Below are 10079 nucleotides of genomic sequence, written 5' to 3' on the forward strand. Positions count from 1 at the left end.
ACTGCCCACACAATGCAGATTCCTGTAAATGCTGCTCTTGTTCCACATGCAGCTTTTTGACCTCTTGTTCTGTAAACTGTACTCAAATTGAAGGTTTTTCCATCTTTGAATACAGCCCCACTGCTTGTTTTTTAAATATATTTTTAAGGTAGTGGACACATTGGAAGACATTAATTAAGCACATAAATATTTGCGGTGCATTTTTCAGAGCCAACATAATTTAGTTCCTAAAGAACTAGTTTCAACAGCACATAAACCAAATTGTTTGCTTTTGGTTCAGGTTTTTTTAGTTTCAGTTTGATTTTTGTCTTTAATCTCAGCAGAGTTAAGTTGGCAATTACGTTCTGCTCTTCTTGGCTGATTCTTCTTTACTGACCTCAAGCTAAGGACAAAATGTGACTGTGTCAGGCTTCTCCAAGCATGTGATACAGTGTGAATTAAAGAGTGGATGCCAGAGGTCCGTGTCTTTCCCTTCTGCCTCATAGTGCCAGAGAGGGCTCGGCTGTCAAATCCTGCACCTCCTTACAGATGTGGGATCCTTGGGCTCCCCCAGCAGGGACAGAAGGCACGTATTTGGAGCTAGGCTGGAACAGGTGGAGTTGTGACGTGTCCAGGGCACCAGGGTAACGAGTCACGCTGCCCCTTGCACCCTTTTGCCTACTGGGAAGATGAGTGGTATGTGCGAGGGTGCCTGTGCCTGCACAAGTGGATAAACTCCGTTGCTCTGGAGCAGGGAGCCAGCACAAACAGATTGTGACCTTGGCTGCCAGTGCCCTCACATTTCTACAGGTCATCTGCAGCACCCTGTGTGTGCTGGAAACCTTTCTGTAGATCCCGAGGAGGTCAGGATTGCAGTGACCCATTCTGTGTTCTGTCTCCTACATTTGTTTTGGCACATGCCAAAGAGTACATGACAATACCCTGTCACCATTTGGCAAGAACCATTTCATTGTGAAGCCATGACTGCAGTGATGCAATGAATGTTTTGCTGGGTATGTTTTACTTCTGACCTGGTATTAGACAATAGTTTTCCCTGACTGACATTTTATATTTAGAATCACTCTCACAGTGTTCAAACCCAGAGTAATCATTGTTGCAGTTTCTGCCCTTCTGGAGGACAATAAAATAAATAAATCATAAAAATAAATTCACATTTTGAAGACAGCTAATGCTAAGTCCTTTGAAAAGCAGTTATTAAGCCAGTAAGTCTTTACAAGAGTCACAGAATCACGCAATGGCTTAGGTTGGAAGGGATGTCAAAGATCATCTAGTGATAATTCACTGCCAATGACCAGGGACACCTTTCACTAGAGCATGTTGCTCAAAGCCCTATTATTCAAATCAAAATGGGGAAATCAGAAAAAACACCCTACAAGAATTTTATATAGATAAAAGTAAATATTCATAAGAATTAAAATGAATAATTCAGAGAATTTAAATGTTCATTAGTGGTATAGTAGCTACTCCATGCTTCAAAATCCTTAACTGAGATGCTTGGTCTTCTAGCTTCCATAAAAAATTATGGCAACTTACTGCAAAATTTATTCCTGAAACTATACACTGCATTGAAGACACACATTAAAAATGAGTTAGTTTTCTACTGTTTTCATAACAACTGTACTTTGCTAGTTGTTTTTTTTTTTTTTTAATCAAGTGAGCTAATCTAATTAGTGCACCATAAGATGATGATAGGGCTGATTCTCATAGGCTCATTCTGTACTTTAGCCTTAAGTTAGCAGAGGCAAGACAACTGCTGGTCATAAAGGACATCTTTTCACTTTTTTTTTTTTTTTTGCACTGCACGGTGGATATTTCCAAAAATAGGCTTTTGTGAAATTGCTGCATACAATAATAGGACTGTATATTGCTCTAAATGCTGATATTTGATAGTTTTGCTTCTACATCCTAGTTGGAAGTTGAAAATTTAGTGGTGTACGCTCCAGACTCTGGTTTTCGTATGTGATGAAGGTACTAAAACCAAGAAGCAGCAGTGGAACTGCATGAAGACCTGAGACTGCTGCTAGAATGGGTTTAAATTCTGTTAATCCTCCACAAACCTGAGCTCAATCCTGCACAAACCCGAGCTCTTTCATCATGCAGAAGAACTAAAGCAAAGGAGTAGAATATAAAGTTTCAAGTGGAAGATGCCACATGTCTATAGGGAGTACAGGACAGTTTTTATTAAAGCATACTGTCAAATATATGTTCTACTAAGGAAAATACATATCTAGTAAAGAAAATATATCCCATCTTTTTAGTTTTCTGTTTCAGTTTGGTGATGGCATACTGAATTACTGTGCAACATCCTCAGGAATTGAGAATTCAGTACGAATTATTATAAAGTGACCTAGTCATTTACTCTAGCTAATTAGGTGCCCTCAGGAACTGTACATTTGTCTATGAACATCAAAGGGTTTTTATGTATTATCTCTTTGAAACCTCTTGTGAAAATGTAATGCCTATGGCATTTTTTTACAGATATGGAGGTGGGCCCAGCTAAATTACAGGCCAATGGTCACTTAGGAAGTGCTTAGCAGAGCAGAGGCAAAGCACAGCTTTCTCTGAGGTCCAATTGCTTTCCTTGGCCACTGCCTTTCTCAGGAATCAGTAACTGTTCCTGTTGCCCTCAGAGAGGACAGGACAGAATAAACTGGTAATAACTGGCAGAGGCAGGATTCCACAGGGTAAGTAGAGCTAGCCTCAGACAGATTCTAAAGGATGATGTTTTTACCACTACCATCCTGATCCTGGCCATGCAGTTTCTGCTTGTTGTGCAAGGGGTCTGGTTTTTACTGGATCATTTCTTGAGTCCTCTGAGCTCATTAATATGGCAGAAAACATACCCAGACAAAATAAAAGTGGATTGTTCTCTGCCAAGAAGCTGAATTGACTCACTTGCTGTAATGAGTGCCAGAGCTGGTGGAAAAGCAGAGCTTACCACAGCAAGGAGCATGGGAAAGGTTAAGAATAAGTAGGAGATGATGTGGAGGAGACTGGGGACAGCATGAAATATTCAGCAGCTGCAACCTCTTAGATTGCCTCAGCTGCTGACAGACCTTCAGCCTCCATATCATCAAATCAAATGTTAGCCATCTATTAGGAAATTCTGGAGATGCTAATGGCTGCATTATTATCATGAAGACTAGACTGTACTGTCTGCTTTTGAGAACAGCTTTAATACATTGATGTTTTCAATTTTACATCACAAAACAAGCGTATCTCTCATAAAACTGATGGGAGAGGTCAACTACACTGAGGTCTTCTGGAGATTCTTTATGCTCCACTTACACCAGAAGGCAAAATGGTGTTAGTTACCTGCAGGTGGAGTTCTGGGGGATTCCCAGGTAATGTACAGACAGCTGCTGAGAGAGATGTGTTTGCCTGGCCCTGGGAAGAGAAAACCTAGGGGACATCTCACTGCTGCCTATAACTTTGCCTAGTGGAGAGTATAGAGGAGATGGATCTCCTGGAATATCAGTGAGCATCTTGTCATATGTAAATCACCCACTTTATGTATGCTTTTGTTATTAATGCTGTTTTAACTTTCATTTTCTTATCTCATTGCTGTTCCCAGGAAATCTGAACCTGTAATCTCTGCCTTTTGTCTCTCTTGCTGGAGTGGGGGAAGGGAGTATCTTGTGGTTTTCTTTACAGTGGGAATACTAAATTGAGGAATAGTATTCCTAACCCTTAACAGCTGAAAAATACACCTCACCAAGAACACTGAAATGAACACCAGCCTTGCCGAGCTTCATAAAAGATGCCTTGCTGTGTTTTGTTGAGAATTGAATTGCATTTGAAATGAATCTGAGAGATATTACATATATTTCTTTCCGTGGTTGCGAAAGCAGAACCTCAAAGTTGTGCTCATGGAGAAAGAAACAACCCTGCTCTAGAAAGAAGAAACTCTCAGATGTAATCCACTAAAATACACTCTCAGCAAAACACAGAGAGGAAGATAACTAAGCTATCAATGAAACTGCCCAAGAGAAAAAGGTTCTTTAGTAGTGGAGGATAACTGAGTTTGTGAGGTAAACTCAAAACTATCCTGGGGAAGGTATAAGAAAGCTGTGACATATCTAGTAGATATCATTAAGGCAGAAAGCCCTGTCATCCAAAGAGAAAGTGGATATGTGGAATGATCTTCAAAGACTGAGTTTGGACATTTTGATGATTTATTGCTTGCTTTCTGAGCATCTGCTGAGACCACGTATTTTAAGCAAAACTTAGGAAAGCTGATCTAAGAATGCACTTTCCTGGTGCACTGGTGGAGGAGCATGACACACAAAAAGAAGACGCTTTTCTGAAACAGTGACCAGTTCAGCTCTTCTTGCCCCAGTCCTGGAAGGTGAGGATGAACTGCTGACCTTACTGTCCTGATCCAGCACAGATACGAGGCCTGTGTCAGTCCTGGAAACCCAGGGTAATGCTGGGCTTAACACCTGCCTCTGTCAGACCCAGCTGGTTTACAGCCAGGCCTGCTGGGCAGGATGCTGGAGCAGAGGTGAAGATAAGGTGACTTTCCCTGGGGTGACTGTAAGATAACACTTCAGTGGGAGCATTGCAGGCAGGCTGAGTGCTCAGGTTTGCATTCTGGATTCTAAAGCACAGACACTTGTGCAGCAGGAGGTATTTCTTACGGGCTTATATTTGCAGATGGCTTCACCTCTGCTATCACTTATGGCTATTTCAATAGGTTATTGTGGAGTTCTATACGTGGTCAAATTATGTTGAATTTATACATTGTCTGAATGGTTTCCCAACAGCAGGTTTCTGTTTGTCTTTAATGTACCTCAAAACATAGTTTCCTGCTCGGGTTTCTTGAGGTGAGCTCCTGATAACTGTGGCTCAGGGCCTTTGCCATTTCAGTCTGCCTATCAGTGGTTTGTTAACAGAATGTGTGTCAATCTTCATATTACAACTCCTTATCAACTTCTAATTGCAGTAATGCTCCTGGTCCATTATCAGAAGAGCTTACTCATAGCATTTGGTTCTTTCGAGGTTACAGTGCTTTTCTGCGGGAACAGGAGCTTCTTAGGGGCAGAGGGAGAGCTGGGGTGGAAACTATTCCAGCTGCCTTATTTCTGAGTCATCCCTGTGAGTACATTGACTTCTAGAAGCTGCATTGATTCTTCTGTGTAGTTTAATAAGATTATAATGAATACAAAAGAATGATTTGTCCATATATACTCCTTATTGAGGATATTTGGACAAAATATAATAGAGGCATAGATAAAATCATAAGGCTACACATGCAGGTGAAGAATGTCAGTGTAACACTGGTAAAATTAATCTATTTATTGCAGAAGTGGAAAAATTAACTTTGTAACAACATAAGTTTCCTGTTATTCCAAGATAAATTTATATCTGGCTGTTCATTCTGTATGAAATTATATTTTGGGTATAATAATACAAAGAAATTAAATTACTGACTTTAACCTCTTTTATACATTTGTTTCTACAGAGACTCAGCCTGAGGCAACAAAAATTTCATATGCTATGTATGTAGTTCATTCTTCCTGTTCTATGGAGAAATAATTATCTAGCTAACGAGCAAGACACTGCACAGTGAGTGCACCACAGCTAAATGCTTCAAAAATACTTTAGGAAAATTCTTGCTCCCCCTGCAGTCAAAGGAAGCTTTTGCAGTGCATTTAAGAAGGCAAGGAGATGTGCCCGTCTCCTGTGGATGCTCTAAAATAGGCTTGATGTGTGCTTGCTTTGCTTTAGCACTGCTTACTTAAGAAAGAAACAAGACTAAAATTTTAACATAAAAATGAGTTTCTTTCTGCTATCTTTGCTTACTGTTTTGTTTGCTGTACTTTTGTAAGCAACATGAAAACAGTGAATAGAAAAGACCTACATCCATGGTGTATTTTCTACAGACTTCTCAGATGATGGAGCACCCAAGTCTGCTAAAACAAAAAAGAACTGAGGGTATTAGAAACCTTGGAGGCATATGAAACATCAGGAAATACACTTCTATTTATTCACAATAAATTCATTATGTGAACTTTGAAAAGAAATGGTATGTACACTAAATAATTATAGTTAATACACATAGATATAGATATATACATAGGTATAGATATAATAGATATGATTGAGTAAATGTCTTCTTATATATATATATGTAATAAAAACAGAGATAAAGTTTTGTATTATATAATAATTCCAGATATTACATTAAAATAACATCACAATATACATCAAATAGCATAAAGTAGTAAGTGGCTTTCTAATAGTTCAGTGCCACTATTTTAGTAAAATAATTTAGGTTGGGAGCGAACTTACAAAGTTGCCCCATCACCCTCTTCTAAGGTGGAAAGGACCATCTGTTTTTTGCCTAGACATTCAGTTATTCTATGCCTTAAGTTACCAGATGACACAATATGCAAATAAAAAGGGTTTTTTTTTATATATATTCTCCAAAAAGACTGATTCCTATTTTCTTTTTGCCTCTTCCTCTTTAAAATTTTGTAATAATTAGAAGCCTGATATAAACCACAGAACTCTTCTGTGGCTGAAATGCTGTTTTCCTTATACACATCAGCAGAAGATTTAACTTTTTTGTAGTTTTGACAACAGAGACAGTGTATGTAAAACAAGTGGTCCCAGCTAACAAAGCACATTTCTCCTGGGAGCTTTGTGGGCAGGAGAGGGAGGATTTAAGAATAGCACACTATCTTTTTGCTGTGTGAGAAGCCCTCATCAGGTAGACTTTAAACAATCAGCCTCCTGAGTAAATTTGATGCACAATCACTCACTAAGGAAGAGTTTGTTGAGGAAGAAAGGGAAGAAGATGCTTTCCTTGAATGTGCTGTGGCCTTTTACACACAGAGCAGCAGGTGAGTGGATGCTGTACTTTTCCCACAGTTGCTCTGCCCCTCATTTGTTGGTTCAAGTTCCCAGGCTGTCCTGCTTATAGGGAATTTCACCAGTTGTGAAAAGTTCATTCTGCACTTTCATGAACAGTTCATTTACCTCAGAAGACAAAGAATGAGGAACTGGGCTGTGTTCTGCAATAGAAACAGTTCAAAGGTGGAGTGTCCATTTCTTACCAAATCTTATAAATTAAGTCTTATCTCTTAATTCAAATGTTAACAGGTTCAAATGCTCCTTCTGACCTTTGTGCCTTTAAACATGTAGTGTCACCTGGAGCAGGTCAGTCTAATAATATTCTGTGATTTTGAGCCTGAGGGCTGGAGAATTAAGGAATGAAAAAAAGAAAAGAAGTCTTTCCAGTCTTTGGGTAAAACAAGTTCTCAATTCTCAAGTGGTTTCATAAGAATATATTTTTAGAGGACAGGACAAAACTCCTTCCTTCCTGCTCTACAAAGATACCCACTGTTCCTCATGTCAGGTTGATGTTTATTGCACTGAGAAACATTCCACCGTGTAAGAGGTATGTCCTAATCACTAGTAATTGAATTAAACACTTAAAACAGCAAAAGGGGTTTTATTTTTCCTCTCCTCCCCTCCCCTGCCCTCCATAGCTGCCAGGGCTGTGAGTCAAGGTGCTGGTAGTTTGTCCCTTTCCCTGGGCTGCTCTAAGAACACACAGAGTTAATGGGAAGTGCCCATCCATTGCTGTGCAGGGCTGCTCAGACCTGCCCAGTTCATCCCAGGGGTCACATGGCTTGGCAGCAAAGCCAACAACTGAATGGCCAAAATTGTCTCCTCTCTGTCCCCTCCTTAACCCCAACTGAAAGGCAGCCAGGCAGTGACCAAGCAGCCTCTGCTCTTTAGGAGCTTGTGCTTCACACTGAGGGTACAGCTGGGTCTGCAGAGAAGCTGTGGGATGGAACTGGGGAGATGTGCAGATACGGTATCCAGAGTCCAGTCTTCTCTTTAGAATGACTTAAGTGATTTAAACACTTCAGTAAAAAAAAAGCCCAACCCTCCAGGGTGTCACTGACATATTTTATCAAAATCCTTTTGCTGGGATTTTTCTCCTGCGAAGCTGAGAACCCTCAGAAAAGAAATGTAAACAATAACTATCTGATGGCTGTGGAATGTGGGCTGGAGATGGTTTACCAACAGGTGCATCTTTAATTGGTCTCATGTGAATTGTTTTTACTTGATGACCAATCACAGGTCCAGCTGTGTCGGGACTCTGGTCAGTCACGGGTTTTTTATTCTCATTCCTTTCTAGCCTTCTGATGTCTCCTTTCTCTTTCTTTAGTATAGTTTTCTTATAATATATATCATAGAATAATAAATCAGCCTTCTGAAACATGAGTCAAGATTCTCATCTCTTCCCTCAAACACCATCATATCAGGGTAGTCATTAGAGATCAGGACCACTGACCTTAGCAGCTGTATTTTAGAGCTCCTCAGGGCTACCAGAACACTGTCAGTAATGTGCCCTTTTTTCTCTCCAGTCTGTGGGTGCTAAACAGCCTGCTTTGACAGCGAGCAGCCTTAATCCTGCATTTTGCCAAAGCACAATAATATGGGGTTCAAAGTACTGTTCTAGTAAAAGGCTAGATACAAATTTCCATGGAAATTGATTGCATCATGTATCACACATGGGTGAGTCAAGGATATTGTGAAATATTTCCCACTTACTGGTAATAGTAAATCCATAGCAAAATGTGAATTATGCTCTGTAAGTGCTCCTTATCATGGTATCTGCTATGTATAATTATTTTATTGACCTCCTGTATTATTTTACTTTGCCCTGTCTGACTTAGCATGAATGGCTCTTGAGTTTGATGATACAGATATCTGATAGATCACTATAATTTTTAGGTTACAATTTCTGTGCTGTAAACAATGATGTTTGTGCAGCTTGATGTAGAGTGAGGTTAAAAAAAAAAAGAAGAAATCACACAAATACTAAACATCTCTAATTTCTGATAATTTGTCTCATTCTTCCCTTTACCAGTAGCTTTACCAAGTCATTAAAGATGCCAACTACCTAAGATGAAATAAAAGATAAACAATTTAATGGAAGAAAAGAAAAGGAAATAACCAATTTTACTTGACATTACAGCCTTACATTTTTTCAACATTTCTGTAATGCCCAGAAAGATACAAACATTCCTTAATACTGATTTAGGAATAATCCAGTTGTTCTGATCTATGTTTCCTGCCTCTTACTGGTTTTCAGAAATTTCTCTGCTTTTTTGGGATTCTTGATGCCAGCATTCATACCTTTCACTATGGAAATGTAATTATATGGCCTATGGCCACAGTCTTTGGTGTTTTGCTTAGTAGTTACTGAAATCACTTGAATTTTTTCACCTTTTGTATAATCAAATCCAAGAGATTGTTTTGTTTCCCTGGAAGTGTTATGTAAACCCGTGCTTGCTATTAAGTGATTTTACCAGTTGAGAAAATTAGTCATGTAATATTTATAGATCTCATACAGAAACAGATGATTTTGGCAGTGTTGCCAATACAGCCCCAATTCTCAAATGTCAAATGTTGCTTTGAGGAAAAAAACTTTCTTTACCTTTAGTTTCCATTTTCTTCCTTTGTGGTTATTCTGCTACCTCTTTGTCTAGTTTTATATCCAGCTTTTGTCTATTGTGTCATTGTGCTTACTGTCACACATATTTGTGTATTTCATTGTATTGTATTCACACATCAATGCTCTTTTATGCTGCAGTAGCAGCAAACATTTGCAGAGAAATATTTGTTGATTGTTGTGCCAAATGCTTTATTTTCTGCCTCCTTCCTATTTAGGATCACAGCCCAGCTGAGGTGGGAAGGCATCTGTGAAGATCATCTGGTCCAAATTTCTGCTCAAAGACGAGTCTGTGAGAGCAGATTGCTCAGGATGGTGTTCATTTGGTTTTGAGTATCTTCAAGGCTGGGGCAGAGTGGAAGGATCAGCTCTCTCAAACTGTAGACAATGCTCTGCCTAATGCAGCACAAGATAATATTGGCCTTCTTTCTACAATGACACATTGCTGGCTCGTAATTTAAATTTTTAAATGCTCTTATTTCTAAACCTTTGTATTGTTTCTGTCCCAGTCTTCCTGAATATGTATATATATCTTCCATAAACCCCCTAAATACCACACTAAATATACACTTTTCATTAACTCACTGAGTTCCATCTTAAAGTA

This window comes from Agelaius phoeniceus, chromosome 2, assembly GCF_051311805.1.
Source record: "Agelaius phoeniceus isolate bAgePho1 chromosome 2, bAgePho1.hap1, whole genome shotgun sequence".
Taxonomy (NCBI): domain Eukaryota; kingdom Metazoa; phylum Chordata; class Aves; order Passeriformes; family Icteridae; genus Agelaius; species Agelaius phoeniceus.